General features: G+C 34.3%; 1 pseudogene; it reads right to left on the bottom strand.

Annotated features, from left to right (window-relative positions):
• Positions 1 to 4,779: 4,779 nt before the first annotated feature.
• On the bottom strand, positions 4,780 to 8,539 carry LOC113327744 (annotated as a pseudogene).
• Positions 8,540 to 8,760: the final 221 nt, after the last annotated feature.

Genomic DNA, 8,760 nt, shown 5'->3' with positions numbered 1-8,760 from the left:
AGGCAGAATGGCTTAGAAATTTACTAGTAGAAATCCCATTATGGATGAAGCCAACTCCCTCTGTTATGATTAACTATGACAATCAGGCTACGATCTGTAAGGTCTCAAACAAGACTTATAATGGAAACTCAAGGCATGCTAGTCTTAGACATCAGATTGTCAGACAATTACTCAAAAGGAGAGTAGTTGCAGTAAACTATATTGAATCGAAAAAGATCTTGGAAGAACCTTTCACAAAGTGTCTACCAAAGGATGTGCATTCAATAAAGTGTAAGACTCAGGTCTGTTTGATCACCAATTATGGAAACCCAACTTATGTTATATCTTTAAAAAGATAAACAAAGTTCAATGTGGTACTAACAAGTTATTGCAGTGGTTGTGGTACACTAAACTAAAACTTCCCATTGTCCTTCTAGTGTACTGATTCTGCATGATCTTAGGGATGAATGAAAATCCTTAATAAGTCTAACTTTTATCACTAGGTTTCTCGCAGAAACACCTTCGAGACTTACCTATATGAGTATTTGGAAATCAGGCCGTTTCCTATGAGAATAAGACCATTCTCTGAAAATGACTCATGAATACAGGAGAAAGCACAGGGCCATTAATGTGCGAGCTACAGAACACACTACTTCCTGAGATGAATATGTGTGGAGGTTTTGGCTTTATCACAAGGGGTACTTGGTTCAAAATTAAATTCACCATACGACCTCGATGAAGCTTTGAATATCTTACAATAAGTGGAGGTTCAAACCCAAAAGGTACCTATCATTTATGTATTGGTTTCCACGATGATGCTTTGTCTCAACTTAGCTTGAACTACGTTGGCGTGATCCCACTCGGGTACGTAGGCAGCCACTTAGGTGATGCAGCCACTCCAGTTTTAAAACCTTTCTTATCACTTATTTTGGTTTATTGAAAATAAAGGGAGAATGTTGGATATTTTCAACAAACCCTTGAATTGAAGGCATTTAGGATGCTCCCGGGGTTCGCTGGGGGTCTAGCGGGAAAGGGCCCCCCTGCAGAGTGTGAGACAGCATCTCGCTGGAAATGTTTTGTTTTAGGGTTTCTATTGTCAGTTAGAAAACTGAACAGAAAACTCGTTTCACCAATAGACGCATCGAAGGAAGAGACGCGCCTGTTCACTCTGAAAAGATGCCTGCAGAGATGAAGAGTCATCTCCAAAGGGTGTGATTTTCTCTTTAAATAGGAGACTTGTTTTCATTCAAAACACATCTCTCAACTTTCTCTGTTTTCTTTCTTAAAAGCATCATCAGTATCAAAACCAGTGTGTTCTTGGTTGGATCAAGGTCGTACAAGCATTAAATCCAACAACTCTTGTGGGGCTTCAAGTATCCTGACGGCGATAATTGTCGAAAATAATCTTTCATTAGAGCCTTGAACCCTAATACAACATTCTTTTCTACACCCTGTTTTAGTGTCTATTTTCCAACATATATAGACACTTCTTTTGGTTAAATCAAGGATACACTTATATACACACACACACTCATATACAGAGATATTAAAAAAAATCATCATACAAAATGATATACTCCCTCCGTCCAACTTTACTTGCCTAAATTGTGTTTTTTTTAACAAATTTGTACCAAAATATTGGTACATTTCCGATTAAAATTTTCTAAATATCAAGAAAGAAACAAAAACTAGGATATGAAAACTAGTATATTGAACAAACAATTTGAAAGATCGATGGTGTACATGTGGAAGTAATTTGAATTTCTTTCATGTTTTTGCAAAATCCAAATTAAGCAAGTAAACTTGGATGGAGGGAGTACATTTTATCTTAAACAAGTATACGTTGCATCATATATATTCAGTAATATTTCATTAATCTTAAATATTATAGTACCCACACGTTGTTTATCAATTAATTTTGGTTCAAGTTAGAAGTTCAAAATTAAATCTGAATTTGTCGTGAAGTTATTGAATTAGTAACCGAACCACACATTCCTATAAATTTTCATGAATTTGATATACTGGTTAGTAAAATGGAACCTAGATCATCAATAATTTTTTCTTTAGGGATCTTATTAAATTATATACCCGTATATAGCTTAAGGATTAATAATTAGTTTCTTTCTGTATCGGGTTTAGCGATTTATCTCGAAATCTTAAGCATATCCATGTAAAATTGCTTTTAGAAGTGTGTAGAGAAAAGAAAAATAAATAAACCTATTCGACTAGAACAAAAAGTGTTGTTTGATGTCAATTTTATCTTAATAAATGAAAGTACACAATCACCTTATTAATTATTATATAAAATTTTTGAATACACATTCAATGTTGTACAAATAATTGACATGAATGCATATATCCACGGATTTAAAATACATATGAAAATGTAGTTCACACTAATTCATGAGTTTAAATTAACTCAATATATATGCCGTCTACGTACACATTGTTATGTACAATTATGGACTCTCTTCAAATATGGAATCTTGATCAAAATATGTGTTTTATAATATTTACACTTAATAAACTTAAAATATTAATCACCATATAATTATTGTGTACACATAGATTAATCATGTGTGTGACTAATAATTCACCGGCACTCCAGGATTAACTCAATATATATATAATTCACGAGTTTATGTCTTATAATCCCCGCGTATACATCAGGAAATGTACATACTCATGCAATTATCTTTAAGAGTCGGTATAAAAATTACAAGAAAAAGCTTAAGGAACAAAATATAATAGTCATTACAAACTTTACATATCGATTTTCAACATGATATATCAGCGTGTCCCTAGAATCCAAGATTGCATTTCATCGGTGAAAACACCGTATCAGTCTGGTTATCAGGTATGATGAAAATATTCCCAGGTAAATTCAATTTTACTAAAGAACTTAAAGATATTCCAATGCACTATGCAAATATGTTCCTTATAACTATTTCTATATTTTTTCCCAATTCCTGTTTGATTATATTCTCTTTATGTTCTTTAAATTTGAATTTATTTTATGTTTTTAATAATTTGCATGTAACTTTTTTTTAGATTTCTGTAGAGAATTTTTAAAAAAACAATCTATTAAGCTATAAAAGGAAATCACTGTCTGATATCCGTTTTATATTAATATATAAATCTAATCACATACTCCCTCCTTCCGATTTACTTGACGTTGTAGAGTCTTTCACGGAGATTAAGAAATATCAGAGAGAGTATTAATTCCTACTTAAAGAGTTAAATAGTCTAGCTTTGTGTTTCTAGATTCTAGGAAAGTTATCAATCCCGTGACAATTTACTCGGGAGGTACTACCAAATATTCCAAGATTGAGTATATATATCCTCCATGCGGTATATTTAAAAATTAAAGTAATTTTTTGTGTTGATTACGATGAGTATTAATTCTCTGGTATGATTCCAAAGCAGGGGTAAATTTGTGAGAATTGGGAAAAAATACTAAAACTATCATCTAATTTGAAACACAAAAGAAACCCTAAAAAACACAAGTAAATTGGAACGGAGGGAGTAAAATATTCTTAAGGGGGATTTATAAAAAAAAATCAAGCAGCAAAATGAGGAATTTTTTAATACTAGGATGTATTGGGATTTCTATTACGCTTCTACTCAAGAATACATTAGAGAAAAATTAATATCATCTCCTAATTTTTTTTTAAGAAGATGCCATAATATACATAAAAAAGACTTAAGCAACATCAAAATGTTGCACAACGTGAATTCCTAACATTTGATATGTGAGAAACAGACCCGTGCATCGGACGGGTGAAAAACTAGTTAATTTAATAATCAAATTAACAATGTTCATTTAAGAGGTTAATTTTTACCAAAAACGGCATCTAGATTGTTGACTGTCCTTTTCCTTCTACCTAAATTAGAACGCATCTTGTCCTCAATTTTTAATGAACGCATGAACAACTTCTTGACTATTTTGTTCGTGTTAACTAAGTTATTGTTTATGGTCATTACTGGTAAAAATCTGTTACTATCATACGGTTCAGGATTATTCTCATTATCTATTGGTAACTCAGTCAAAAAATTTATAACGGAAAATGGGTCATTTGTCCAAATATTTTTAAAACATGGTTTAAATGGACGAGTAAAAATTAGTATGGGTGAAATGGACACCAAAAAATAACAAGGATGAAACTGGATTCATCTTGACTTAAACTTAAGAAATAGCAAGGATGAAACTGGATGCATACTGATGTAAACTAAAAATAAAAAAAATATTTGAAAATGGATAGGATGAAACTGTTTACATTCTTACTATTTTTACATTTTTGTCCATTTAAACAGTATCAAAATCTAAATGTCTTTTTCACCCAGGAATTGTTGATTTTGGTCTTTTTAATTAATTTTGCGGAAAATGGGTCATTTGTCCAAATATTTTTAAAACATGGTTCAAACGGACGAGTAAAAATTAGTATGGGTGAAATGGACACCAAAAAAATAGTAAGGATGAAACTGGATTCATCCTAACTGAAACTTAAAAAATAGTAAGGATGAAACTGGATGCATCTGATATAAATTAAAAATAAGGAAAAATATTTGAAAATGGGTAGGATGAAACTGTTTACATCATGCCTATTTTCACATTTTTATCCATTTAAACAGTATCAAAATCTAAATGTCTTTTTCACCCATAAATTATTTATTTTGGTCTTTTTAACCAATTTTGTGTTAATTTTGTGAATTCATAGGCCATTCCATAACTTAATCATTCTCTCCTTAAGACAGTTAATATCCCTCTCATTTCTATAGCGTAAATTAAAAATACATTGCTAGAATATTCATTTTCCATGATATTATAAACTATAATAAATAGATTGAAATCATAAATTTCAAAATAAAATTAAAATGGCAGATGTACATACTGAATGAGAAATTACTATCTCATCAGTTTATTCATTCAAATCCATATCCATGATAATAGTTCCGTTCAAGTTTCAACCTTCTGCTCATGGTTTGTGGTTGTTATTAATAAGGATTACGTAGAAATATCCTTGCCGATCCTTTATTACATAGATAAATATACATGTTTTACGCCCGACATGCATTTATTATTGGGCTATCATTGACGGATCATGTCGTCCAACACAATCAAACATATGCCCTGGCCATCAATCATCACCTCACCTGCATGCATGGAAACAAGATAAGTGTATGCTAGCAGCATATAGTATAATTGTACTTCTAAGTTCTAACATCCTCATTAATTGTACAACACGAAGAGGCTTTGAGAATTATACTCGCAGTTAGATGCCTTCCATCCCAGCACCCTCTTCTCCCGATCATACACAATATGGTTACCGGTCATAAAGTTTTCTGCAATAAGGAAGAAAACATTGTGATTTCACCAAAGGATGATTTCTACGTAAGTTGAAGTTCTTATGATCCCAGAGCATCCAAAATGTAAAGCGTCCTTCCCATAATGTCTATAGAGACCGTTTGACTGACTTAACTTCCTCCTAGCAAGATATTGAGGAATACATTGAACTAGGGATGTCAATGGGTACCCATTACCCGGAACCGGATCCGGATCCGGTTCCGGGTCCTAAAGTTGGACCCATTAGCAACTTAGGACCCGACGGGTAATTACCCGATTGGACCCGAATCTAAACGGGTCCAAACGGGTAATACCCGTTGGGTACCCGCGGGTATCGGGTACCCGTTTATTCATACTTTTATTCATGTTTTTGCTAATTTTAGCTTTGATATTTTACTCGTTTTAAATTTTTCTCTTACATTAATCTTTATTTAGTACATTAATAAGAAATAATAATAAATTTTATAAAAATTATTTAAATCCAAGCCAAAAAGAGACAAATATTAAGTTTTTGAGGTTTTTTTAATAGTTTTCTTAAGACCCAATGGGTATCCGGAACCGGCGGGTACCCGGGTATTTAAACGGGTCCGGTTCTGGGTCCACAAGTATAGGAACCGTACCCGGAACCGTTAGGACCCGGATCCGACCTTTATAAGTAGGGTCCGGGTGCGGGTCTAGTGATACCCGGGAGGACCCGGACCCGTTGACACCCCTACATTGAACCTCTCCCTTAAGTTGGGGTGTTTAGGAGAAATGGTCGTCTACTAAGAAAAAAATCTTTCAAGAGCTCGGTATTAACTTGTTGAAAATAGATACTTACGACCAATGAAATTCACGTTTGGAATTGTACTCTTAAGAACACCCAAGCAATATCCGGTAACAGTCTGCAAATTAAGAAAACTGATAAGGTATTGGTGTAACTATAATAACAGACATCTAATAAAGGTCTACAATTATAATGCCAATTCGAAGGCTTACCCCATCAGTAAATATAGGTAGTGTTGGATCATAAACATTGAACTCGCCCCCACCTTTCATGATTAAAGTTGGTGTAGGAAATTCAGTTGAATTCGAACTGTAGAGTTCAAAGATAGTTAAAATCTGAGTCGAATTGGATGGCAACGCATTACGCATACATAAGTTGTACTTCCTCCGTTTTAAAAAATATGTTCGTTAATTAGTGTGTAACTGTGTAAGGTCTAACCTGACATCATAACAATATTCAAAAGAATGTGCTGGATCAGAAGAACGTCGTTTATGCACAACCTGTGCATCAAACTGCAAAAATTTACGATCATCTTGTGTTAAACCCAAGCACAACAAAAGTTTTGGAGTTCAACACAAAATAAGTTGTTGTAAGGACTACTTACACTATCACAAAAAGCCGTGTATGCTGGATCAGATAAGCGGGTAAATGATGTACCGGAGTCGAAAATTGCATCAATATTGAGATCACCTAAATTCCCCCCCCACAGTGAATTGAGTCACACTAATGACATATGTTGGGCTGTACAACAAGTTTCGAGAGTATTAAGTAAACAATTTTTTGTTGCATATGAAAAGAAAGAAAACAAGAGAAATGAATGATTGCTCACTGTCGCAGATTGAAAGGAGTTTCATTTTGGTCCGAGCTGCCTTTATCTCCGAACTTAATTCTTCCCATCTCATCAAATCCAAAGCACATGGAAAAAGAATTTGCTATTAGGCCTTCGCTTGACAAAATGCTAGGAACGGATGTCTTGTCAATACCAAGCCCGAATATCCCATTGGGAACTACACCATCCAAAAAAAGACCAGTCTGAACCTGACCACAACTGCATTATCAAACCAACAATTATAAGAATAGGAACCAGTTTGAGATTTTGGTAATTTAATACTATGGAGGGATAAACAAAAATGCCGACTAGGGTCTAGGCTAGTACGTGTTCGAACTGAATTTTATATTCAATTAGTAATAGAAATTAACGCACCCAAATGTTATCCTAGCATCAATGTCTTTTGGCATATGATTGTTTGTTGTCAAATGCAAGACATCCTCTACCAGTGTTCCGGAAGTAGAAGTATTCGCAGAAACATAGTCAACTTCATAAGAGCATTGGTCACTTGATGATCCTAAGCATCCGCGCGCACATAAACTGCTGTTGCAGGAAACACCTTTGCTTGTTGATGATGAGTTACTACTGTATATGTTAAAATTCACTACCTGCTAAGAGTGACCCACATGATTGTAAGAAGCAGATACATGAAAAAAGATATAGACGATTAAATCTAAGCATCACTCTTAGGGTTTATAATGAGGTAATTTAACAGAGACACAACATAGGTACAAATATGACCCGAATATTTGCCCATTAAGAAACTATAGACCGCGTACAAATATCACCACGAATGCTGCCCTTTAAAAACTTCCTAGAAAATGTGTATGCTTGGGAATATTGATTATGGCAGCTATGTCCTCCTATTGATTATGGCAGCTAGTAGGTATTTCGAATATTGAGACTGTATTGCCCCATACCCGCACACTGTTTGCCTATTTTTAAACTGCTAACAAGTTTAATGACTTGTTGTAATTTGTTTTTCTCTAACGTACGTACATCTCCAGATCCTGTCCGAATGCTCCGAATACAGCTAGTACAGTCACATGGCACCCAAAACAAGTCACTTCCAGTATCAAGCGCAGGCAAAAATGACAGACTTGGTGTCCCCAATGAAACATCAGCATAGTGTAAGCTGAAAAGTTACCACAGAAATAAAGCGCTAATTTCAGTACAACGTCAAACGACTGACTTCTAAAGCTAAATAATAATCAAACGACTGACTTCTAAAGCTAAATAATAAAAGTGTAATTTAAAATGAACTCACTATCCAAGTGAAGCAATCTGTAAAGTCTGGTCGCCATTAGCAAAGGTGAGCAATTGAGAAACATCACCACCATTTTGAGCAAGACCACGACCACGGAGCACCTTGTCACGATGAGCCATAACTGCATAGTACTCGAGAGTACCTTTTTCAGGTAAATCATCAGCACCCATAATACTTTTCACTTTATCAGAAAATCTGTGGTGCATGTCGAAACCGAATGTTTGTAATGCATCACAGTACTCTGGTTTCTGAAAATATATCAAAGACACAACTAATAGAGTAATTAGATATTTGTGAGTACAAGAAGAAGAAGTATTAGCCATGGGGCACGATTTTGATTTTGATATATCTTTTGAAGTTAATAGAAGTACTTCATTTATAGGAGAGGTTGAGAACTTCCGTTTTAGAGACAAAGGTAGAGAAGTGTTGTCGCGTTTCTCAAGACTTAGGAGAAAAGTCTGAGTGTGTCTACGATCAAGATAATTTCTTTTCTTTGTTTTATGAAAATGAAATTCTTTGAACGCATAAGTTGATATTAATATCTTCTACAAATATTTCGGACACTTTCCGTCGTG

The sequence above is a fragment of the Papaver somniferum genome, unplaced genomic scaffold (genome assembly GCF_003573695.1).
Source record: "Papaver somniferum cultivar HN1 unplaced genomic scaffold, ASM357369v1 unplaced-scaffold_107, whole genome shotgun sequence".
In the NCBI taxonomy this organism is placed as follows: domain Eukaryota; kingdom Viridiplantae; phylum Streptophyta; class Magnoliopsida; order Ranunculales; family Papaveraceae; genus Papaver; species Papaver somniferum.
Note: the sequence above shows the minus strand (reverse complement) of the source record. Positions and strands in the feature narration are given on the sequence as shown.